This window comes from Aotus nancymaae, unplaced genomic scaffold (genome assembly GCF_030222135.1).
Source record: "Aotus nancymaae isolate 86718 unplaced genomic scaffold, 86718_ANA_hifiasm-v0.15.2.pri h1tg000019l, whole genome shotgun sequence".
Classification (NCBI taxonomy): domain Eukaryota; kingdom Metazoa; phylum Chordata; class Mammalia; order Primates; family Aotidae; genus Aotus; species Aotus nancymaae.
In genome coordinates this window covers 18,692,114-18,718,021 of record NW_026988431.1, presented here as the reverse complement: position 1 = coordinate 18,718,021, position 25,908 = coordinate 18,692,114, and the positions used below count along the sequence as shown (strand labels likewise).

At 37.5% G+C, this 25,908-nt stretch overlaps 1 protein-coding gene across 1 annotated transcript in view; it reads right to left on the bottom strand.

The window, feature by feature from the left end:
- Window positions 1–17,784, bottom strand: part of ZNF385D (zinc finger protein 385D) — a 1,173,536-nt gene extending 1,155,752 nt beyond the window's left edge. Inside the window, exon 1 of the mRNA XM_064378657.1 lies at window positions 17,748–17,784. The gene's annotated coding sequence lies outside the window, so the exon portion shown is untranslated. The remainder of the gene's footprint in view (window positions 1–17,747) is intronic.
- Window positions 17,785–25,908: the final 8,124 nt, after the last annotated feature.

Here is a 25,908-nt window from a genome sequence, read left to right as displayed (position 1 = left end):
TGTATACATTCTATCTCATCAATATTTCCTAGATCTCACAATATGCCCTTTCGTTCTGTGACTTGGGCCTTTCATTTCAGAGAAATTGTATTTCTAAATTATATATGCATTTCAAAGTCCAAGATCTGTCCTCCATGTCTCTATTTTTTGTCATAATTTTTCTCTTTATATTTTTGTCTTTTTAAAAAAAATTTAGCACAATTAATTTCCTGGGACATTAATTTATTCTCAATTCTGATCATTCTTTCCTTCAATTAAACAAAAAACTCTTGCACAAAACTTGTTTTTAACTCCAGAAATTGTACTCTCATATTGTCTTGAATGTTTATTATTTTTCAGGCTGTCATTTGACTCTCTGTTCTGACTGATCTTCATATTTCTAGCTTCTGGTCATTTTTAATATTGTTTTTCCATGGAATCTAAAGGTTTGATTGCTGGAGACCACGATGCCCTGTAAACAGGCCTGGCTTAGACATACATGGTCACATTCCAGCATAAACATGCTCATTTTCAAAGCCTGCGAATAATCATTACATCTTTGCAATTTTTTAAGAACACAATCTCCAAAGGGAAGAATACCTGAAATATGGATAATAAAGAATGAACAGGTCTGGGGCTGTGGGCTCAGTGCCATTAACATATGCTCTCCTAGCAGGACTGTCCCAATGCATAGTCACAGTCAGCTTTTCTGGGCTTCTTGTTTGCACCCAGCACAACTGGAAGTACAGATATAGGAAGAATACAAGCAGGTGGAAAACAGTCAAGACAGGCACCCATAGGGCTCTTTTCTTTAGATCTTAAAAGGAAGATGTACATCCTTTTCCAAACTCCAAATGACATCTAACAAACCTTCAGTCAATGTAATGTTATAAAGAACATGTGTTAATTTTTTATTCATTCGTTTTTCAGTTAGGGACTACATGCTAAAATTCAAACATAAATGTGACTGCTGTGTACTCTCCATGTAAAAAAATTAACAGGAACTGTACTTTCTCTGACACAATAAAACTTCAGTTATTTTTACCATGCTCTAATATTTGAGTAAATATGGAAATTAGACTAGACATTCCTTTCTTTTTGAGATATACCTCTCACTGTAGTCTTGAATGGTATAATAACTCTCATTCTTTTACTATCCTTTTTTCCTTAGCTGCTTCCTGCTCAGAGTTATCACCCTGGAGAATTGCCATTACATGCCCAAGTTATAACTTGGATGCTGATGACAGCTTAAAGGGGAATGCCTCTTATCAGTTTATATTTTTAAATTTCCTCCCCTTTGTTCTCACAGGAACCCTCCTTAACCAGCTCTGAGTCTTCACAGTCCTGCAGAAAACGCATCTTTCAAGTTTATGGGCAGAATGTTACAAGCCAGTGCTTTCACTAAGTAGCCCTCTCTAACCACTTTTATAACTTATTGTCCCATCAGAAAGCAAAACTTAAGATAAACTGCAACCTCTGATAGTGTTACAACAAATTCAGGTTGCAAAAGGGCCTCCTCTCTTTTTGGGGAATTCCATTCAGCTGTAGTGCAGGCAATCAGCCATCCATCTTCCTTGACTTTTTTCTTCTATTTCTTCTTATGCAGTAGATACAGTCACAGACTTGGAATCAAGGAGACTCAAGTCTTCCCTTTTCTACTTACCATCTCTAAACTAGAGTTTCTTATGATGCCTACTCTGTGGATAATCAGGTATGCAAAGAGCTCAATACATTGCCTGACATATATTAAGTGTTCAATAAGAGGTGGATTTTTATAGTAGAAGGCTCTGGGATCAAGGATATATAACTCTTCAAAGGAAGGAAGAATGGAAGAATGAGGGATGGAAGGACAGAAGGAAGGAAGTCTGGTGTATTAAAAATGAAGCCACAGTTCAGAAACATTTACAGTTCTGTAGTACTGCCTCAGACTTTTCCCAGCATTCTTTGCCCCATCATTCTAGATAACTTTAATAAACCAGTAAGGGAAAATGCCTTTGGTATTTGTAGGGAAAAAAAAAAACTATTTTGTGGCAATTATTTTTTCCCAATTGTGTTGGTTTGTAAATATGTAGCTTAGTACTATCAAGGCATGTCTTCCTTCTGGAACAGTCATGACACAAAATATTCCTTCCTGAGATAGGCCTGGTGTTACTCATCTTTTATAACACAAACACAAACTCCTTGATAAGACTCTCTCTTATATCCAACAGCATTTCTCCTCATCCCCATTAGGCCAGAAAGTAATGGAAAATGCTGATGATATCAACAAATACTATTTTAATATTTAGAAATTCTTTGTCTCTGATGAATTTGAGATCTGACTTATAGAAATCACTCGGTAACTATGAGAGGGAGGGAGGAAAGGAGGAAGGGAGGGAAATAGAGATGGATGGGCAGCCTAAAAGGATTTGAAATAATTTGGGATAGCAATAATTATTTACAATACGCACAGTGGACATAGTCTCCAACACTGCCCTATATTTTTCTCTGTTTTCTTAGGGCATACCTACTCTAACTTCAATTGAAACAAACTCAACTATAGAATATCACACACACTGAACATTATGGCAAGAATTAGTGCTGGGGAAAGAAGTATAACAGTATAATAATAAGTTTAACACTAACACTAATGATAATAATAATAACAATAATAAAATGTTCAACTAAAACCAATTGTGTACTTAACGTCTGACAGTCACTTTTCTAATTCTTTAACTTAGGAAATGGCTTTTATTTTATAATTTCTTAGTCCCTTTTTTATAGTTTGGGAAGATAGAAGCCCAGAGAGAATTAAGTAACTCACCCAAGGTTACCAGCTAGAGAGTAGTGGCTGGCATTTGAACCTAAATCAGTCTGACAATGGAACCACACTCATATTCATCATATTGTCATTTTGTACTCATCACAACATATCAACCCTCAACTTCTTGATGCTCTGACAGCCATCACTGAAAATAAGCAATATGACTGTATTTGTTAATAAAAACTAACCTGAATTTTTCTCCTGCTTCTACTAGTAATAAGACATGGTAATAATGCCGTGACATGGTTGTGAGCCCAGGTATAAAATCCTAACAGCGCTACATGATCTTGAAACCTCCCTTCTATCTTTAATACACTAAGATTCTGTGCAATCAAGGATCAACGTGGAAGGTCTATGTTGATGAACCATGATGTCAAAATGAATTTTAACCATAAACAAGAAAAAAATAACTATGAAAAATACATTATGTTAGTAAAAACCTTTTTTCCTTAGGAGGTGGAAACCCTGTGTATAATGTGATGTGCATACATTTCCCAGATTTTAACTATGCTTGCTGTGCTTTATTTATGAGTCATAAAACTGTTATCCAAAGTGAAGAATGAAACACTCGTAGTGCAGTTCAATGTGATATTTACACTCTTAGAATCAGATGCCCCTTTGTCATCATAATGGGGCACATTATGATTGAAAAGGGAAGTAAAGACTGAAGAGATTTACAGGCAGAATTACCAAAAGTGCTCTGCAAGGGGCTGAGAATCACAATCAGATCAACTGTAATAATAATTAAAAACCTCTGAAAGTTAAGATTATTCACTGAAAAGAACCATTATGCTACATGATTTCTTTTTCGCCAAGAATGTACAACAAATTTTGAAGAAAAACAAAAAGTAGGGGGACAAAACAACAGAAAAAGGAGGAAGGAAGAAGGAAAAAGGAACCAGAAGAGGAAGCAAACAGTAGAAGATGATGAAACAGGAAAGAGAAGAAGGAAGGGTGAAGAAGAGGAGGAAGGAAAAAGGAAGAGATAGAGGACAGAGGCAGGGAAGGAAGATGGATAGAGAGAGAAAGAAAAAGAAAGAAACTTCCTTTTGGCCATGGATACAGAACTCACATTTGTAGCTATTTCTTCAGCTCCAGCTATTTCTTCATGCAGATTACAACTAAACCTAAGATAAAATGAATCTTGATTTTTCCCTGCTGTCTAACCTTCTTACAGATGTTAAGATATCATCAGAGAGGGTGACAATATTTAAAAGTTAGAGAAGGGAAAAAAATATAGAAATGCATACACACACACACACACACACACACACACACACACATTTATACCTTATATTTGACAAGACAAGGATTTCAATAGCTATACCCCAAGCTGCCATCACTGTGAAATTATCCATCATCTGTGAGGTCATGAAAAAAGGCAGAGATTGTGAAATTTTTCCACCTCAAGTCATTTTTTCAAATATTAGCTTTGTAACCCAGAGTTTTTCCATAACTGTAAATTAAGATGTGTCAGTAGTACCCATGACAAATGTGAAATATTTGCTTTTGAGATGCCTCTTTGCATTTCAAGGAGAGAGCATAGAAGTGTTCTTTCTCTTTCTCACTGCTCCAATAAGACACAGAAGAATCCCTTGTGGAAAAACACTAGCAATAGTGTCATCATTTATTTAGGAGTAAGCACATTCATTTTTGTGGCGGGGAGGCGGACCTGATGCCAGCAGGAGTTAGCTCAGAGAAGGTAAGAAATAAGTTCTGAGGGCAACAGGCAGATAGCATATTAAGAGGGCAATTTAGGATCTTAAATATTTAAAAGTATATGGTTTGAAAAATTACACAAGATGTTTTTAATCCTAAATCCATGTCTACCAGAAGCAAGTATATCTAAGCATATTGTTCTATTTTTCTTCTCCACATGAATCATTGTTGTGATTAGCTAAGTGTATTCATATATTTATTCCTTCAACAAGTATGGCTTAGGGATCTACAATAGAGATCAAAGCTATACATTTGATAAACCAAATATAATTCTCCTAGAGAATTCACATACAAGGGAGGGACAAAATTTAACCAACTATATACTAAGAATAATAACAGCTAATGTTTGGTGAGTATTTACAATATATCAGGCAAGTAAGTACTATTTTATTATCCTCATTTTAAGAATAAGTAAACTGTGACTAAGAGAAAGTAACTGTTTTTAGGTTTGTAAATTCTATTTTAAAAATTGGCATATAAACTCTAATCTTTCACCCCTAATTTTAACTGCTGTGCTACTATATATTTATGTAAATGATTTTTATTATCAGAGAATAATCAAACATTATGTGCATTTAGATAATGAAGAGAAATTTGCAGCTGGAAGGACCAGAAAAGATTTCATCGTCCTTCTTTTAAATGCTACTTAAAAGAAGTAGCATTTAAGCCAAGTAAGTTTCAATTCTTGAAGACAGAGCTCTATGTATGTCATTCCAGGCGAAGCAATTCAATCTGCCCTGTGTCTTTAGAAATAATCTATTGGGGTTGGGCACAATGGCTCATGCCTGTAATCCCAGCACTTTGGGAGGCCAAGGTGGAGAGATCACTTGAGGTCAAGAGTTCAAGACCAGCCTGACCAACATGGTGAAACCCCGTCTCTACTAAAAATACAAAAATTGGCTGGTTGTCATGGCAGTCACTTGCAATCCCAGCTGCTTGAAAGTCTGAGGCATGAGAATCACTTGAACCTGGGAGACAGATGTTGCAGTGAGGCAAGATTACACCACTGCACTCCAGCCTGGGTATAGGAATTCCTTTCATTTCCTCTAGGAAGTATGTATCAGACCCATCTATAATTTGTATGTTCATTTGAAAACTGGGGCTTGTAGCTTCCTCTCCTTTCTCCTCCCCTGCCAACATCCCTGAGCAGGAAATCACATCTCATGGTGAGTCACTGTTGCTGATAGGAACACTCAGATATGCGGGCCTGAGAAGAGGGTGATGTCATAGCTATGCAAAATGGACCAGAGCAGGGAATTGGCTGCAGCTGAAGAGACCACAGCAAAGAGGCAACCAAAGTATGGTGGCAGGATATTTCAGCTGTTTAACATTCACCCCAGCAATGCCAAGCATATTAATCCTCCCAACAATTCCTAGTGGGCATTGTTTTCCTTGAAACATACAGGATCATGCAGAATCTTAGGTGGAATTTGTCCAGGCTTACATAGAGAGAGGATTTGAATCAAGATGGTTCTAACACCAACGCCTAGAGCTTGTAGCTCTGGCAAACTGTGGTGTCAGTTGCCTCCCTACTGTCCTTACTCCAGCCACAGCCTCTATCAGGTCTTTCCTTTTTTTTATCTTTATTTTATTATATTAAGTTCTGGGGTACATGTGCAGATCGTGCAGGATTGTTACATAGGTATATACATGCCATGGTGGTTTGCTGCATCCATCCCCTCGTCATCTACATTAGATATTTTGCCTATTGTCATCCCTCCCCAATTCACCCACCCCCTGCTATCCCCTCCAACCCCCCCACCAAAAACAGGCCCTGGTGTGTGATGCTCCTCTCATTGTGTTCATGTGTTCTCATTGTTCAACACCCACTTATGAGTGAGAACATGTGGTGTTTGGTTTTCTGTTCTTGTGTCAGTTTGCTAAGAATGATGGTTTCCAGATTCATCATGTCCCTACAATGGACATGAACTCATCTTTTTTATGGCTGCATAGTATTCCATGGTGTATATGTGCCACATTTTCTTTATCCAGTCTATTGTTGATGGGCATTTGGGTTGCTTCCAAGTCTTTGCTATTGTAAACAGTGCCATAATGAACATATGTGTGCATGTGGCTTTATAGTAGAATGATTTATAGTTCTTTGGGTATATACCCAATAATGGGATTTCTGGGTCAAAAGTTATTTCTATTTCTAGATCCTTGAGGAATAGCCACACTGTCTTCCATAATAGTTGAGCTAATTTACACTCCCACCAACAGTGTAAGAGTGTTCCTATTTCTCCACATCCTCTCAAGCATCTATTGTCTCCAGATTTTTTAATGATCGCCGTTCTAACTGGAGTGAAATGGTATCTCAATGTGGTTTTGATTTGCATTTCTCTTATGACCAGTGATGATGAGCTTTTAAAAAAAAAAAATACGTTTGTGGGCTGTGCAAATGTCTTCTTTTCAAAAGTGTCTGTTCATATCCTTCACCCACTTTTGGATGGAGTTGTTTGGTTTTTTTCTTGTAAATTTATTTAAGTTTTTATAGATTCTGGATATTAGCCCTTTGTCAGATGGGTTGCTTGCAGAAATTTTTTCCCATTCTGTTGGTTGCCAGTTCACACTAATGATAGTTTCTTTTGCTGTGCAGGAGCTCTTAAGTTTAAGATCCCATTTGTCTATTTTGGCTTTTGTTGCCATTACCTTTGGTGTTTTAGTCATGAAGTCCTTGCCTATGCCTATGTCCTGAATGGTATTGCCTATGTTTCCTCTTAGAGTTTTTATGGTGTTAGGTCTTATGTTTAAGTCTTTAATCCATCTGGAGTTAATTTTGGTAGGAGGTGTAAGGAAGGGGTCCAGTATCAGCTTTGTGTGTATGGTTAGCCAGTTTTTCCAACCCCATTTATTAAGTAGGGAATCCTTTCCCCATTACTTTTTTTTGTCAGGTTTGTCAAAGATCAGATGGTTGTAGATGTGTGGCATTTCATCCAAGACCTCAGTTCTGTTCCATTCATCTATATCTCGGTTTTGGTACCAGTACCATGCTGTTTTGATTGTGGTAGCCTTGTAGTATAGTTTGAAGTCAGGTAGCATGATGCCTCCAGCTTTATTCTTTATTTTTTATTTTATTATTTTTATTTTGCTTAGGATCGTCTTGGCTATGCGGGCTCTTTTTCGGTTCCATATGAAGTTTAAGGTAGTTTTTTCCAGTTCTGTAAAGGAGGTCAATAGTAGCTTGATGGAGATAGCATTGAATTTATAAATTACTTTGGGCCATATGGCCATTTTCACAATAGTGATTCTTCCTAACCATGAGCATGGAATGTTTTTCCATCTGTTTATGTCCTCTCTTATTTCCTTGAGCAGTGGTTTGTAGTTTTCCTTGAAGAGTTCCTTCACATCCCTTGTTATTTGTATTCCTAGGTATTTTATTCTCTATGTAGTAATTGTGATTGGGAGTTCACTCATGATTTGGCTCTATTTATCTGTTATTGGTGTATAAGAATGCTGGTGATTTTTGCACATTGATTTTGTATCCTGAGACTTTGCTGAAGTTGCTTATCAGCTTAATGAGATTTTGGGCTGAGTTGATGGGATCTTCTAAATATATAATCATGTCATCTGCAAATATTTATTGAGCACCTACTCTAGCCTACTCACTGGACTAAGTGCTGGGAATACAAATTATATAAAGTCCTTATGCTCATATTATTTTTATTTTAGTGGGGAGAGACCAAAGATAAACAAACAAGTGAACATTTAGCATTTTAGAAAATTCTAAGTGCTATGGAGAAAAACTGAACCAGATTAAAGATACAGGGAGTGAGTGTGTGTGTGTGTGTGTGTGTGTAAAAGTTCTTGTTGATAAGGTGACACTTGATCAGAAACATGCAGGCAGTGAGGGATAATGCCATGCCAATACTTGGAGATGAAGCATTCTGAACAGAGGGACCAATATGTGCATTTAATATAAAAAGTAACTTGTTTGGCAAATTCAAAAATAAGCGATTTCTTTAAATATTGTTGCTAGACTCTAATCTCAAGATAGACATACTTGATGTACTTGCCTAAAGTTAGAATTACTTCTAGATTTGGGTCGGAGAGTAAGGAGATATTGGTCAAATGGTTGTAGGCTTGGAAACTGGGCAATGTCCAACATACTAAAACTAAAATTTATATGCATAGAATTTCTAACTAAAATGCAAATTTATATATTTATTTGTTTTTAATTTAATTTGATTTTAAGTTCCAGGATATATGTGCAGGATGTTCAGGTTTGTTATATAGGTAAACATGTGCCATGGTGGTTTGCTACACCCATCAACCCATCATCTAGGTATTAAGTCCCACGTGTGTTAGCTATTTATCCTGATACTCTCCCTCCCTGCACACCTCCTACCCCCAAACAGGCTCCAGTATGTGTTGTTCCCCTCCCTGTGTTCTCTTGTTCAGCTCCCACTTGTAAGTGAGAACATGTAGTGTTTGGTTTTCTGTTAATGTGTCAGTTTGCTGAGGCTAATCGCTTCCAGCTCCAGCCATGTCCCTGTAAAGGACATGATCTTGTCCCTTTTATGGCTGCAAAGTATTCCACGGTGTGTATGTACCACATTTTCTTTGTCTAGTCTATCACTGCTGGACATTTTGGTTGATCCCATGTTTTGGCTATTGTGAATAGTGCTGCAATGAACATACACATGCATGTATCTTTATAATAGAATGATTTATATTCCTTTCAATATATACCCAGTAATGGGATTGCTGGGTCAAATGGTATTTCTGGTTCTAGGTCTTTGAGGAATCGCCACACTGTCTTCCACATTGGTTGAATTACTTTATGCTCCCAACACTGTGAAAGTGTTCCCATTTCTCTGCAGCCTCTTCAGCATCTATTGTTTCTTTTTTAATAAGCACCATTCTGACAGGCATGAGATGGTGTCTTATAGTGGTTTTGATGTGCATTTCTCTGATGATCAGTAATGTTGAGCTTTTGTTCATATGTTTCTTGGCCACACAAATGTCTTCTATTTAGAAGTGTCTGTTCATGTTCTTTACTCACTTTTTAATGAGGTTGATTGTTTTTTCTTGTAAATTTAAGTTCCCTGTAGACCCTGGATATTAGACCTTTGTCAGACAGATAGATCGCAAAACTGTAGGCTTTCTGTTCACTCTTATGAAAGTTGTTTCTTGTTCGTTTTTGTTTTTTGGCTATGCAGAAGCTCTTTAGTTTAATTAGATCCCAAATTTTGCTTTTGTCACAATTGCCTTTTCATGTTTCTGTCATGAAATCTTTGCCCATGCCTATTGCCTAGATTTTCTTCCAGGGTTTTTATAGCTTTGGATTTTATATCCATCTTGAGTTAAGTCTTTAATCCATCTTGAGAGTTAATTTTTATATAAGGTGTAAGGAAATGATCCAGTTTCAATTTTCTGCATATGGCTAGCCAGTTTTCCCAGCAACATTTATTAATAGCTTGTTTTTGTCAGGTTTGTTGAAGATTAGATGGTTGTAGATGTGAGGTCTTATTTCTGATCTCTCTATTCTGTTCCATTAGTCTATGTGTCTGCTTTTGTATCAGTACCATGCTGTTTGGTTACTCTAGCTTTGTTGTACATTAATCAAGTTGGGTAGCATATCTCCAGCTTTGTTCTTTTGCTTAGGATTGTCTTGACCATATGGGCTCTTTTTGGGTTCCATATGAATTTTAAAGTAGTTTTTTTCTAATTCTGTGAAGACTACTAAGAATAGTTTAGTTGGAAGAGCATTGAATCTATAAATTACTTTGAGCAGTATAGCCATTTTTATGATATTGATTCTTGCTATCCATGAACATGGAATGTTTTTTCCATTTGTGTCCTCTCTTACTTCCTTGAGCAGTGGTTTGCAGTTCTTCTTGAAGAGGTCCTTCACTTCTCTTGTTAGTTGTATTCCTAGGTATGTTATTCTCTTTGTAGCAATTGTGACTGAGAGTTCATTTATGATTTGGCTCTCTGCTTGTCTGTTGTTGATGTGTAGGAATGCTTGTGATTTTTACACATTGATTTTGTATCCTGAGACTTTGCTGAAGTTGCTTATCAGCTTAAGAAGCTTTTGGGCTAAAATAATGGGGTTTTCTAGATATAGGATCATGTCATTTGCAAACAGAGACAGTTTGACTTCCTCTCTTCCTATTTGAATACCTTTATTTCTTTCTCTTGCCTGAGTGCCCTGGCCAGAATTTCCAATGCTGTGTTGAATAAGAGTGGTGAGAGAGGGCATCCTTTTCTTGTGCTGGTTTTCAAGGGGAATGCTTCCAGTTTTTGCCCATTCAGTATGATATTAGCTGTGGGTTTGTCATAAATGGCTTTTATCATTTTGAGGTATGTTCCATCAACATAGTTTATTGAGAGTTTTTAATGAAAGTATGTTGAATTTTATTGAAGGTCTTTTCTGCATTTATTGAAATAATTATGTGGTTTTTCTCTTTATTTCTGTTTATGTGATGAAGTATGTTTATTACTTTGCATATGTTAAACTAGTCTTGCATCTCAGGAATGAAACTGGCTTGATCGTGGTGGATAAGCTTTCTGGTGTGCTGGATTCAGTTTGCCAGCATTTCATTGAGGATTTTTGCATCAATGCTCATCAGGGATATTGGCCTCAAGTTTTCTTTTTATGTTATATTTCTGCCAGGGTTTTGTATCTGAATGATGCTGGCCTCATAAAATGAGTTAAGGAGTAGTCCCTCCATTTCAATTATTTGGAATAATTTCAATTATTTTGAATAGTTTCAGAAGAAATTGTTCATAGTATTCTCTGATGATTGTTTGTATTTTTGAAGGTTCAATGGTGATTTCCTCTTTATCATTTTTTGTTGTTTTTATTAGATTCCTCTCTCTTTATTTTTCCTTATTAGTCTAGCTAGCAGTCTATTGATTTTATTAATTTTTTTCAAAAACCAACTCCTGGATTCACTGATTTTTTGAAGGGTTTTTCGTGTCTCTATCTCCTTCAGTTCCACTCTGATCTTGGTTATTTCTTGTCTTCTGCTAGCTTTGGGGTTTGTTTGCTCTTGGTTCTCTAGTTTTAGTTGTAATGTTGGGGTGTCAATTTGAGATATTTCTAGCTTTTTGATATGAGCATTTAGTGCTATAAATTTCCCTCCTAACACTGATTTAGCTGCATCTCAGAGATTCTAGTATGTTGTCTCTTTTTTCTCATTGGTTTCAAACAACTTCTTGATTTCTGCCTTAATTTTTTATTTACCCAGGAGTCATTTAGGAGCATGTTGTTTAATTTCCATGTAGGTTTGTGGTTTGAGTGAGTTTCTTAATCTTGAGTTCTAATTTGATTGTGCTATCGTCTGGGATACTATTTGTTATAATTTCAGTTATTTTACATTTGCTGAAGAGTGTTTTGCTTCCAATTGTATGATTAATTTTAGAGTAAGTGCCTTGTGGTGGCAAGAAGAATGTATATTCTGTCTTTTTGGGTGGAAAGTTCTGTAGATATATATATCAGATCCACTTGATCCAGAGCTAATTTCAAGTCCTGACTAGACTTGTTAATTTTCTGTGTCAATGATCTGTCTAATACTGACAGTGGGTTGTTAAAGTCTCCCACTATTATTGTGTGGAAGTCTAAGTCTCTTTGTAGGTCTCTAAGAACTTGTTTTATGAATCTGGGTGCTCCTGTACTGAGTGTATATATATTTAGAATACTTAGCTCTTCTTGTTGAGTTGATCCCTGTACCATTATGTAATGCTCTTCTTTGTCTTTTTTCATCTTTATTGGCCTGTTTTGTCAGAAACTAGAATTGCAAACTCTGCTTTTGTCTGCTTTATTCCATTTGCTTGGTAAATTTTCCTCCATCCCTTTATTTTGAGCCTAAATGTGTCATTGCATATGAGATGGGTCTCTTGAATACAGTACACTGATGGGTAGAGACTCTCATCCAGCTTGCCATTCTGTTTCTTTTAACTGGAGCATTTAGCCCATTTACATTTAAGGTTAATATTGTTACTTGTGAATTTGATCCTGTTATCATGATGCTAGCTGGTTTGATCCTGTTATCATGATGCTAGCTGGTTATTTTGCAGACTTGATGTAGTTGCTTCATAGTGTCATTGCTCTTTGTACTTCATTGTGTTTTTGCAGTGTCTGGTAACAGTTTTTCCTTTCCATATTTAGTGCTTCCTTTAGGAGTTCTTGCAAGGCAGGGTTAGTGGTGATAAATTCCACCAGCATTTATTTTTCTGAAAAGGATTTCATTTCTTCTTCACATATGAAACTTAGTTTAGCTAGATATGAAATTCTGGGTTGAAAATTGCTATCATTAAGAATATTGAATATTGACCCCAATCTCTTCTGGCTTGTAGGGTTTCAGCTAAAGGGTCTTCTGATGGGCTTTGCTTTATAGGTGACCTAACCTTTCTCTCTGGCTGCCCTTAACATTTTTTTCTTCATTTCAACCTTGGAGAATCTGATGATTATTTGTATTGGGGTTGATCTTCTCATAGGGTATCTTACTGAGGTTCTCTGGAGTTCCTGAATTTGAATGTTGGGTTATCTTGCTAGGTTGGGGAAGTTCTCTTGGATGATATCCTGAAGTGTGTTTTCCAACTTGGTTCCATTCACCCCGTCTCTTTCAGATATCCCAATCAGTCATAAATTTGGTCTTTTTACACAATCTCATAGTTCTCAGAGGTTTTGTTCATTCCTTTTTATTCTATTTCCTCTAAAATAGTCTGCCTGTCTTATTTCAGCAAGATAGTCCTCAAGCTCTGAAATTATTTTCTCTGCTTAGTCTATTTGGTTATTGATACTTGTCATTGCATTGTAAAGTTCTTGTGTTTTTCAGCTCCATCAGGTCATTTGTGTTTCTGGTTAACAGCTCGTGTGATGTTTTATCAATCATGGTTCTTGGCTTCTTTGTACTGGGTTAGAACATGCTCCTTTAGTTCTGTGAGATTCGTTATTTCCCAACTTCTGAAGCCTACTTCTGTCAATGCATCTGTCTCAGCCTCTACCCAGTTCTGTGCCCTTGTTGGAGAGGTGTTGTGATCATTTGGAGGAAAAGAGGCACTCTGGCTTTTTGAGTGTTCAGCATTTTTTCATTGATTCTTTCCCATTTTCATGAATTAATCTAGCTTCAATCTTTAAAGCTAATGACCTTTGGATGGGGTTTTTGTGGGAACTTTTTGTTGATGCTGTTGTTTTTGTTTTCTCTTTGTTTGTTTTTCTTCTAACAGTCAGGCCTCTCTTCCATAGGGTTGCTGCTCTTTGCTAGGGTTCCACTCTAGACCCTAATCACCAAGGTCCCTCCCACACCTTGAAGTGTCACTAGTGGAGGCTGCAGAACAGCAAACATGAATACCTGCTCCTTCTTCTGGAATCTCTGTCCCAAAAGGGCACAGACCTGCTGCCAGTGGAACCCTTCTGCATAAGGTGTCTGGTGATCCCTGTTGTGGGGGAGGTCTCACCCAGTCAGGAGGCAAGGGATCTGGGACCCTCTTAACAAAGCACTCTGGCTGCCCCTTGGTGGAGGGGGTGCTCTGTGCTGGAGGATATCCCAGTAGTCCAGACTGCCTAGATTCCTCAGAGTCAGCAAGGGGAAAGACCAAGTCTGTTGATCAGAGAAGACTGCAGCTGCCCCTCCCAACAGGGGCTCAGTCCCAAGGAGATCAGAGTTCTGTCCCTAAACCCCTGGCTGGAGTTGTGGAAATTCCTGCAGGGAGGGCTTGCCCAGTGAGGAGGGATGGGTCAGGGTCCAGCCTAAAAAAGCAGTCTGACCATGACCTGTCAGTCACTGTGTTGTGCTTTGGGGAGTTCCTCCCAGGTCTAAACTGTACAATTTCCCTGGCACTGGCAGGGGGAAAACAGCAAACTGGAGCTAGAGTGATGGCTGCTGCCCCTCCCCACAGAGCTCACAAATTTCTTATATACCTAAAATATCAAGTCTAGCTACCTTGTCACTCCTATTCAAAAATAATTATCAAGTGTTTACAATATGTCAAGCACTTTCCAGCTGCTAAATGCTTGGAAGAGTTGCTCAAAGCTCCTAGAGGGCAGGAAGCCTCATATCCATGTATATTTCTCAGTGAGAAATTGTATATCTTCCCTTAAAAGTATACCCTTTCATAAATTCTGTAGACTAGGGCATTTGAAGTAATTTTATTTGTATTTAGTATGCGGTTTAAAAATTACCTCTAACATCAGTTTTGTTTGTTTATACTTTGATCCCATATCATTGCCACTTGACTGGTAAATTGATACATTTTCCAGATTCCTCTGAGATGACAAAATTGTATCCATGCAGTCTGACAGGAGTTTATGGCATGCCTTACTTTAATAAACTATTAAATTATTTTGCTCAGCCAAAGCTACAAACATGAGCAATGCTCAGGAGCCCTAACATGTTTTGGGGGAGTAGCCCCCCAAAAAATCTGGAATATTTGGTACACCTTCTCCAGGCTGTCAACAGAACTTCCAATAACTCTGACCTGCCCCACAAAGCACAATGAACTACAAGTTGCCTTTGGTCACTTCAAAAATCCAGAGGAAACAAAGTGATACTTTCAAAATGTTATTACCTAAATTTTAAAATGTAATCATCACCTCTAGACTAAATTGCTTATACAATATTTCATCTATTCAATAAACAGATAGCACATTAAATATATTAGACTCTGTTTTAAGTGCTTTAAAAATATTAACTTATTTAATACTTATAAAAACTGTATAAGTATTGTTACATACTCATTTTACCTATGAGGAAACTGAGGCACGAGGAGACCAAGTACTTGCCAAATCTTATATAGCCAAAGAGTATCTGAACTGGAATTTAACTCAGGAAGACTGGCTCTTCATTAAGATTCTCTAAGATGGATCACTTGGTGGCTGTTCTGACCTTTTAATTTGTTCTTCTGATACCAGTTGTTGAAGGTTGGGGAGCAGGTAGTATTTAGAGGGACAAACTAGAAGGGCAATAGGAGGAAACGATTTTAAAGTAATTTTTCCTGAGTATAAAATTCATATTTATTCATGGTAGAAATGGCGAATTATAGAAAAATACAGAAAATAAAAACCACTGTTTTAGATAATTACCATTAGTATTCTGATGTGAAATCATTCAGATTTTTTTCTGTTTGTAACAAATGTGGGTTTTAGAGAGTTGGAATCTTTCTGATTTTGTTCATTTTATATCAGGGACATTAACATCATCATTAAGTATTCTTTTGAACATTATTTCCAGTGGCTACATGGCTTGAATTCACAAGGATATGTCATAATGTATTTTGTTGTTAAGTATTTATATTATTTCCATATTTTGTCTTTTTCAGTTATAAATACTATCACAATAAATGTTTGAGCCCAGCTCTGCCTATTTCTTCAAAATATGTCTCCAGAAATGAAATCACTGGGTCAAAGCATATACAACCTTTTAAAATTTATTATAAACTCCTTAATAAATTGCCTTCCGGAAAGGCTGTAGCAATTTGAAAGAGAAGGATAATTATTTTCTCAAGCCTCAAGCTTTTCTTTAGATGGGTCACATCCCATCTAAGAGACATCCCAAGACAGATACCCATGGGAAATATACTTCCATGCAATTCTGTTTTGCATATCTCCTCTCTAGAGTGAATCAAATTATCTGTTATTCTATGGTAACAAACTGTAAACAGCTTAAAATAGAACAAAGTGTGAGGTGGAGAGAGAGCACCTGTACAGGCTGGATTCTGCATAGCTAGGGCTTATGGGTTAGAAAAGCAATAACTAAATTGTGATTGGCCATCTCAACTTTCCAAAGCAATTTATGTGTATTAATCTGGGATTCTCAACATCGATTTCTATAGGATCCAGGAAGATAAACTAGACCCACAGCGCTGTAGGGGTAAGAAAGAAAACTGATGTGGGGAACTTTTTGTACTTGTCAGGACTTGATTCTTCTGACGGGCAGTCCCTGCTTAGCAACAGCTGGTTGTGGTCATCTGAGACAGCAACTCCAGTATTGCAATTTTCCAATTCTTAAAGAGAAGTAAGAAATTTGGTAGCAATAAATTCAATTCAAAAAACCTTGCCCTAAATATAGGAATACTGTTTTTAATGTTCTCCTTTAGAATTCATTCCATCTTACTGTATTTACTTAGTCTTATATCAAAATCTTCAAAGTAGTCAAAGGAGTAACTATAAAAGAGCAGCTTACAAAATCTCGTCACAAAACTAGCACTCTACCTAGGAAGAATCTGGTACAGGTACTCAGAGGCTCTATACCTGTCTTCCTTCCAGGTATTGATTATTTAGATAAAATGGGCTAAAAAGGGTAGCAGGCTCAACTGAGTGAGAGAGGAAACTAACTTTAAAGAACCTATACCACCCATAGGTTTATGAATGACTGCCACTTTGAACCTATCTAGTTATAGCTGAAACTTCCTAGGATGAAGACCTATATTATCTATGACTATATTATCTATGATTAGCTACTGCCAGCGAATCCATGACAGCCATGGAGAACAGCCTGTACCATGATCTATTTTAATATCTCTTGACCTATTTTTGTATTCCAGCACCAAAAAGTTAAACTGCTAACTTACCAAGCCTGAGCATGCCATTTTTCAATAAAATACATTTTTACAAGAAGCCTTCTATCCCAGTTCCTTTTTATGGGATAGTTTCCATTGTACGGAGGTACTGACTGATATTCAGAAAGTTGAGAAATGGAAAAAGTCTCTAATGCATTGTAGCCCAGAGGTGATCCTTAACTACTGGCAGCTTAGAAATCATTTACACTCCCAGTGTGTGCATAGTCTCTGATCTTAACTCCCCCTTTGTGGGAATGGCATTTATGTGGGTTATGAAAACAAACACAACACTGAACAAAGCAACTAACATTAGTGCTCAGGAAAAAGTGAACACATTGATTTCAATTCTTGGCCACAAGAATTCTTTCCTTAGCACCCTTCCAGATCATTATTCACTCCACTCACTTCTCCATTACAAGAATACTCTTCAAATATTGTGCTGTCTAGCTTCCAGAAAATGCAGGGTAGTACACTTTTTACTGTGCCAATTGCTACCCTGTTTTATTCACATTTCTTTGGACTTGTCTAAACATCTCACAATCCTGATTGAGGGAAGAGAGTAAAATTGATGTGATGTAACACAAAACCAGTTCATTAAAATGGAAAGCTACTATTTCAGCTCATTTTCTGTTGCCATAACAAAATGCCACAGAATAAAATAACAAAAATATTATATTAATAAAAATAAAAATTTATTAATAAATTTTTTAAATTTATTAAAAAATAAATTTATTTGGCTTACGGTTTGGGAACCTGGGAAGTTCAAGGGCATGACTGTGGCATCTGCTCGGCACCTGGTAAAGGCCTTCTTGCTGCATCATCTCACAGTGAAAGGCAGAAGAGCAAGAAGGCACATATGCCAGAGAAAGTAGACAGAGAGAGAAGGAGAGAGACAGAAGGAGAGAGAAAGAGAAAGAGAGATATCAAACTCGCAGCCTCGAGCCCTTTTATAATTGACAGTAATCCACTCATGAAGCTGGGGTCCTCATGATCTAAACACCTCCCATTAGACCCCACCTCACAACACTGTTGCAATGAGAATTAAATTTTTAACACATGTTTTTTGGGGTATATATTCAAGCCACAGCAACTGCTGAATGCCAATAATCTGGTATTGGTTTCTTTACACAAAAGGATTGGATTCTTTGAAAAAGATAAGCTTTATATATTTTTTAATTTTTGCTCATAAAACTCAAAGAAATGAAGAACAATTCAAGCCTTCCTTGAGGTTTTAACCATACTTTGCTTTGCAGAAGGTCAACATGATTGATATGACCTGTCCCAGGGCTATTCAAAGTTAGGAGAAAAGTTGTAAGAGATGGCAACAAGTAAGAAGCTTAAGAAGGACACCTCCAGCAAAATTCTCAAACAAAGGAGTCATAAGACTCATCTTGAAATGGAAAAACAACCATGTGGCCCCCAAGTGAATATCCAAAGAAAAGAAATGTGTAAGAAATGTTTTACCCAATTTCTAGCAGCATCTTCAATTGCCTGTAAAATATCTAATTATTAAACCACTGTTGTTTCCATTGTAACTATAAAGGACAGGAGAGATAATACAACTATTATGTAACCTTTGTTTCCTCTTCCACTACCAGAAACACTGATGAAAAACTGTCAGAGTGGAGAAGAAATCAAATTGTCATATGGTTCTGACCCACATGTGACCCTCAATTAAGGAAAACGTACCCTGGCCCATACAAAACAAGATTGCTCAGTGGGTGTACAGTGCTCTTAAGCTCCCATTTAGAAATGACCCATTTCATTTGCTAGCATCTCACTCCTCAAACTGCCTTTCCACCTTCATTTCATTCCTAAGAAATGAGATCTCTATTACTTCACCTTAGCCCAAGGCACCATTGTCTCTTGCCTGTTCTAGGGCAATAGTCTCTAACCGTGTCATCTTCTTTATTCTCATCTCTGCATGCCATTCACAGAGAAGCCAGAAAGATTTTTTTAGATTTTTAAATTGAGGTGAAATTCACATAACATAAAATAAACCATTTGAAGTATACAGTTAAATGGCATTTAGTACATTTATATCTTGTACAGCATCAATTCTAAAACATTTTCTTCACCTCAGAAGGAAACCCAGTACCTTGTAACAGTAATTCCCCATTTCTTCTTCCCTGAGACCCTGGCAACCACTAATCTGCTTTCTATCCATATGGATTTACCTGTTCTAGATATTCCATATAAATGAAATGATAAAATGTTACCTTTGTATCTGGTTGCTTTCACTTAGCATATTTTCAAAGTTCATCTATGTTGCAGTATGAATCTGTACTTCATTACTTTTATGATTGAATAATATTCCATTGTATGTATGTACCACATTTTGTTTATCCATCCATCAGTTGATGGAAATTTGGGTTCTTTCTGCCTCTTGTCAATTATGAATAGCGCTATTGTGAACATTTATATAAAGGGCTTTGTTTTAATACCTGTTTTAATTCTTTTGAGTTATACTTGAGAGTGAAATTGCTACATCATAGGGTTTAGCTTTTGAGGAAATGCCTGTTTTCCACAGCAGCTGAATATTTTTTAATCAGCACTGTACAAAGATACCAATTTCTCCACATCCTCACTGATACTTTATTATTTTTATTATAGCCACAAAAATATTTTTATAGCTGTAGCTCAGATGAGGTAACTCCCCTCCACTGGTTTCCCATCATTTAGAATAAAATTCAGAGTTCTTATCATGTCCACAGTTCCTGAGTGATCAGGGATATTCTTCCCTCACGCATCTCATCTCTCACTACTTGTTTTCTTTCTCACTTCATGCCAACAACTATCCTGCCTGTCAATTCTCAAAAGCACCAAGCCTGCTCCCACCTCAGGGTCTCTGCGCTTGCTGTTGCCTCTCTGTGGAATGTCCTCAAGAGCTCCTCATTCTACTTCCTTATTAAAGCTTCAGCTCAAATAACATACCTCCTAAAATGTTTGTTCTGAACATACCACGTAGCACAAACCCACTGCCTAAGCCTGGGTTCCCTAAAACATAAAATTAGATTCAAGAGATATATGCTAAAAAGTATGGGGAAGAGAGGTAAAAACCTAGAAAAAAGAGAGTGAGCATAATAGGGATGTGGGATAGTTAGTAAGAGAGAGTGTATGCCAGGGGTTGCATTATTGAGTGGCCCACAATTTCTCAAGAAAAAAGAATAGCTAGTTACTTGATCTCACAGAAGTCTCCAGAAGAGCTACATGAAATTATGGGATCTCCTAACAGTTTGTCAGTGTAGGGTTCAGTAGAGAAAAGTGAGCAGTTTATCTCCTAGCTTCCTCCAGTGTCCAGCCTGTCATTATTGAAGTCTATCCCCATAGCTTTTTTGGGGGTTTTTGGTGTTTTTTAATTGTGGCAAGACACACGGGGAATAAAATTTAACCACTTTAAGTGTGCAGTTTGTTTGGGTTAAATACATTCACACTGTTATGCAACCAATCTCCAGAAGCTTTTCATCTTGCAAAACTAAAACTCTATACCTATTAAGCAACAATTCCCCACTTGCCCCTCTCCCCATCCCTTGGAAACCTCCATTCTACTTTCTGTCTCTATGTATTTGACTACTCTAGGAACTTCATGTAAGTTTAATCATACAGTAGTTTTCTTTATATGACTGGCTTATTTCACTTAGCAAAATGTCATCTGGGTTCATCCAAGGTGTCACATGTAGCAAGATTTCCTTCCTTTTTAAGGCTGAAAAATGTTCCACTGTATCTATATACCACATTTTGTCTATTCATTTGGGTTGCTTCTACCTCTTGGTTATTGTGAATAATGCTGCTACAAACACAGGTGTGCAACCATCTCTCAATTCTTTTTTATGTGTACTCAGAAACAGAATTGGTAGATCATGTGATTATTTCTAACTTTTTGAGAAATCACCCTAATTTTTTCCATAGAAGATGCACAATTTTACATTCCCACTAACAGTGCACAAGTGTTTCAATTTCCACACATCCCTTCCAAGAGTTATTTTGTGGAGGGGTTGTATTGTAGCTATTCTAATGGGTGTGAAATCCAACAACGTTTTAACACCTCCACACTTCCAGTTTGTGTAAAGCAGCTGTTTAGGAAGCTTCTGAATAAGTCTAAGACTTCAAGTATACATTTCAGATAAGACATGGAGAAGGGGCCTCTCCTCTTTAGTTGGCATCATGTATGGAGTCTCCTTAGATGGTGATGATGGTTATGGTAGCTTTATAACCCTAGGGATGGTGCAAGCGATCATTAGGTCCAGCTCAGTCAAAGAAGCAAGGTAAGTAATCAACACTGGAGTAAGTATGCTGGTAGGTAATGCTAGGTAGATCCAAGATGGTGCATCAACTCGGTCTAATATATCCATTTACTTTGCTTTATTGCTTCAGTGTCTTTACCATTATCTAAAGCTGGATATTTGAACATATATGTTTATTTTCTTCTTGTTCAGCTCCCCTAAAGTAGGTAAATGTCATGAAGGCAGAGAATTTATCTTGTTATATTTTCAATGCCTGGAATAGTTCCTGATATATACTAGGGAAATACAAAAATATTTATAGGCTGAAAATTAATAATTTATCTAGTTTTATTTTGTCTTATATCCAAATCCCCCAAAACCTTTGTCTGCCAGTTATGTCTCAGAGACTGGGTTGCAAGGCTTCTACTTCCAATTGATATTAGAGAAACATGAAAGACTATCTTAGATAGATAGATACATATATGTTTTCCTCTCTATATCTATCTATCTATAGAGAAGAATATATATATATCTATATCTCTCTATATCCATATCTCTCTATATCTATAGATAGATATAGATAGATATCTATGTAGCTAGATATAGAGAGATATGGATATAGAGAGATATAGAGATATATATATTCTGCAGATAGAGAGATACAGATATATATATATTCTACAGAATAGAATATAGTTATAATATAGTTCTACAGAACTATATATTCTAATATGTAATTGTTTATTTTAAAATGTATTGTCTGTTTTTCCCTGTCAGAATGCAAGCCTACATTGAGGAACTTCATATTGTTCATTGCTCTATCCCTAGGGCAAGAGATAATCTCTGTTGAGAATGTAGTATCTGCTCAATTAATATTTGTTGAATTATTGAATTCGAGAATATATGAATGAGACCAGGGTGCTTCTCTAACTGGTGTCTCTTTTAACAGGGTGTTTACAGTGTGTTAATAGCATACTTGAAGGGTATAAGGAAAAATATAAAGTTATACTTGTTCATGGTGTTCAAATTCTGAAAACCAGTAAGAACAGTCTTTTAAGTAAATGCTCAGCTTAGCAATTCTTGTTTACAAGAGGATAATTCTGATGGCAGAGGAGAGGAATGGAATTGGCAAGGAGGAAACTTATGAAAGAAACTAATTAAGAAGTTATTGCTGCCAGGTGTGGTGGCTCACGCCTGTAATCCCAGCACTTTGGGAGGACAAGGTGGGTGGACCATGAGGTCAAGAGATCGAGACCATCCTGGTCAACATGGTGAAACCCCGTCTCTACTAAAAATACAAAAAATTAGCTGGGCACAGTGGTGCGTGTCTGTAATTCCAGCTACTCAGGAGGCTGAGGCAGGAGAATTGCCTAAACTCAGGAGGCGGAGGTTGCAGTGAGCCGAGATCGCGCCATTGCACTCCAGCCTGGGTAACAAGAGCAAGACTCTGTCTCAAAAAAAAAAAAAAAAAAAAAGAAGTTATTGCTATAATAAAGACAAAAGTTGATGGGAGCCTGGACCAATCATGAAGTAGAAAATAAAAAGCATTGGATTTTAAAGATACTGTGCAGCAAGAACCAGCAGGTCTTTGTGATAATTAAATTTGGTGGTATGGGGATGTGAAGACAAACATTCTCTTTTTTTTATTTGTATAACTTTACAGACACAAGTGTAATTTTGTTACATGTATAGATTGCATACTGGTCAAGTCAGGGCTTTTGGGGTATCTATCTATAATTGTACTCATTAAGTAATTTCTTATCATCCTACCCTGTCTCACCCCCTTTGCCCTTTTGAGTCTCCATTGTCTACCATTCCACTTGCTACTTCCATGTGTACACATTTTTTAGCACCCACTTATAAGTGATAATATGCATTATTTGACTTTCTGTGTCTGATTTATTTTACCTAATATCATTACTTCCAGTTCCATCCATGGTGCTGGAAATAACATTATTTCATCTTTTTGTGGTTAGTATTTCATTGTGTATATATACCACATTTTCTTTATCCAATCCACCATTGGTAGGCACCTAAATTGAGTCCATATCTTTGCTATTATATATAGTTCTGCAATAAACATTAAGTGCAGGTATCCTTTGGATAAAATGACTTCTTTACCTTTGTGTAAAGAAGATATTCAGTAGTAAAATTAGCTAAATTGAAGGGTAATTCTATTTTTACTTCTTTGAGTAATTTTCATACTGCTTTCCATAGAGACCATACTAATTTATATTTCCACCAACAGTATATGAGTTATCTTTTCTCTGCACGTTCACCAACATCTGTTATTTATTCTTTTTAATAATAGCTATTGTGACTGGGATAAATGATATCTCACTGTGGTTTTAATTTGCATTTCTCTGATGATTAGTTATGTCGAACCTATTTTCATATACCTGTTGGGCATTTGTATATCTTCTTTAGAAAATGTCTATTCATGTTATTTGCCCATTTTCTAATGAGATTATTTATTTATTGTTGTTGAGTTGTTTGAACTCCTTTTTTCTGGATATTAGTCTCCTGTTAGATGCATGATTTGCAAATATTTTCTTCCATTCTGAAGGTTGCCTGTTCACTCCATCAATTATTTATTTTGGTGTACAAAAGTGGTTTAATTTAACTAAGTCACATTTGTTCATTTTATTTTTGTTGCCTATGCTTTTAATATGTTCGTCTAAATTTTTTTGCTTAGACCAATATCCGAGAGTTTTACCTAGGTTTTCTTCTAGTATTTTTATAGTTTTGGGTCTTAAGTTTTTAATTTAACTCTATTTTTGTATATGGTGATAGGAGCCCAGTTTCATTCTTCTGCATATGGAAATCCAATTTCCCAAGCACAATTTATTGAAAATATGTTCTTTACCCTAAGTATGTTCTTTTCAGCTTTGTCAAATATGTGGCTTTATTTCTGAGTTCTCTATTCTGTCCCATTGATCTCTCTCTCTCTCTTTTTTTTTTTTTTTACTTTCCTCTCTGCTTATCTTTTTTTGCTGTTGTAGTTGTTATACTTTAAGTTATAAGATACATGTGCAGGGAGAAGACCCAAGATGGCCTGTTAGTAGCAGCTCAGGATTGCAGCTCCCAGTGAAAGCACAGAGGGTGAGTGGACGCCGCATTTCCAGACGGATTTTTATTGCCCACAGACCAGGAGATTCCCAGGCAGAGGAGCCCCACAGGTCGCCAGCGCAGCTGTTTTGGCCAGTGTGGCTGTTTTGCCGGCACCCTGGTGCAGCGATTCCTGGTGCAGAGTAAACGGGACTGGGTCCCCTTTTAGCTGGCACATGGAGCTCTGGGAAGGCAGAGTCGCCCATTCATCTGATTTAAAAAAAGGGGACTGAAACTGGGAGCCAGGCCAGGAGATTTCTGGGCAAAAAAGCACCACAAATCTCAGTGCCACTGTTTCAGCCAGCGCAGTGGGTCACCACACAGGAAATCACACAGATCCCAGCGCCTTTTCAACAGGTGACTGGAACACCTGGGAGAGAGTTGATTGTTCAACTGAAAAAAAAAAGGCTCTGAGGCAGGGAGCCAGGTGATCAGGCTCAGCTGGTCCCACCCCCACACACACAAAAAAAACAACAATTGGAAAAGCTCTGGGTTGAGAGTTTTACAGCAAGCACAGCTGAACCCGGAATGGTCCAGCTCTGTGGGGGAGGGGCATCCACCATTACTGAGGCACTCCACCACTACAGAGGTAGTCTGTCATTGCTGAGGCAGCCTGCTGTTGCTAAGGCAACCCACCATTACAGAGAGAGTCTGCCATTACAGAGGTGGGCCACCATTGCCGAGGCAGTTCTAACTGCACCCATATAAACAGGACTGCAGGGAAGTTCATACAGCAGCTGGGCGGAGCCCACAGCAGCTCAGCAAAGCCCCTGCAGGCAGACAGTGACTAGGCTGCCTCCTTCCTGGGCAGGGCAGCCCTGAAAAAAAGGCAGCAGCACAATGGAAACACATAAATAAAGCCCTAACTCTCCAGGACAGAACACCTGGGGGAAAAAAGGGGTTTATGAGTTCTGCTGCAGCAGACTTAAACGTACCTGCCCAGCAGCTCTGAATGAACAACAGAGCTCACAGCTCAGCACTTGAGCTCCTATAAAGGACAGACTGTCTCCTCAAGCAGCTCCCTGACCCCCGTGTAGCCAAAGAGTCACCTCATAAAGGAGAGCTCAGACTGACATTTGGCGGGTATCCTTCTGGGACAAAGATAGCAGAAGAAGAAACTGGTAGCAACCCTTACTGTTCTGCAGGTGCTGCAGGTGATCCCCAGGCAAGCAGGGCCTGGAGTGGACCTCAGCAGTCCTACAGCAGAGGGGCCAGACTGTTAGAAGGAAAACTAAGAAACAGACATAACTTCATCATCAACAAACAGGACGTCCACTCAGAGACCCAATCTGAAAGTCAGCAACTACAAAGACAACAGGTGGATAAATCCACAAAGATGGGAAGAAACCAGTGCAAAAAGAATGAAAACACCAAAAACCAGAACACCTCTCCTCCTACAAGGGATCACAACTCCTCACCAGCAAGAGAACAAGGCTGGCCGGAGAATGAGGGTGATGAAATGACAGAATCAGGCTTCAGAAGGTGGGTAATAAGAAACTTCTGTGAGCTAAAAGAACATGTTCTAACCCAATGCAAAGAAACTAAGAACCTTGAAAAAAGATTTGATGAAAT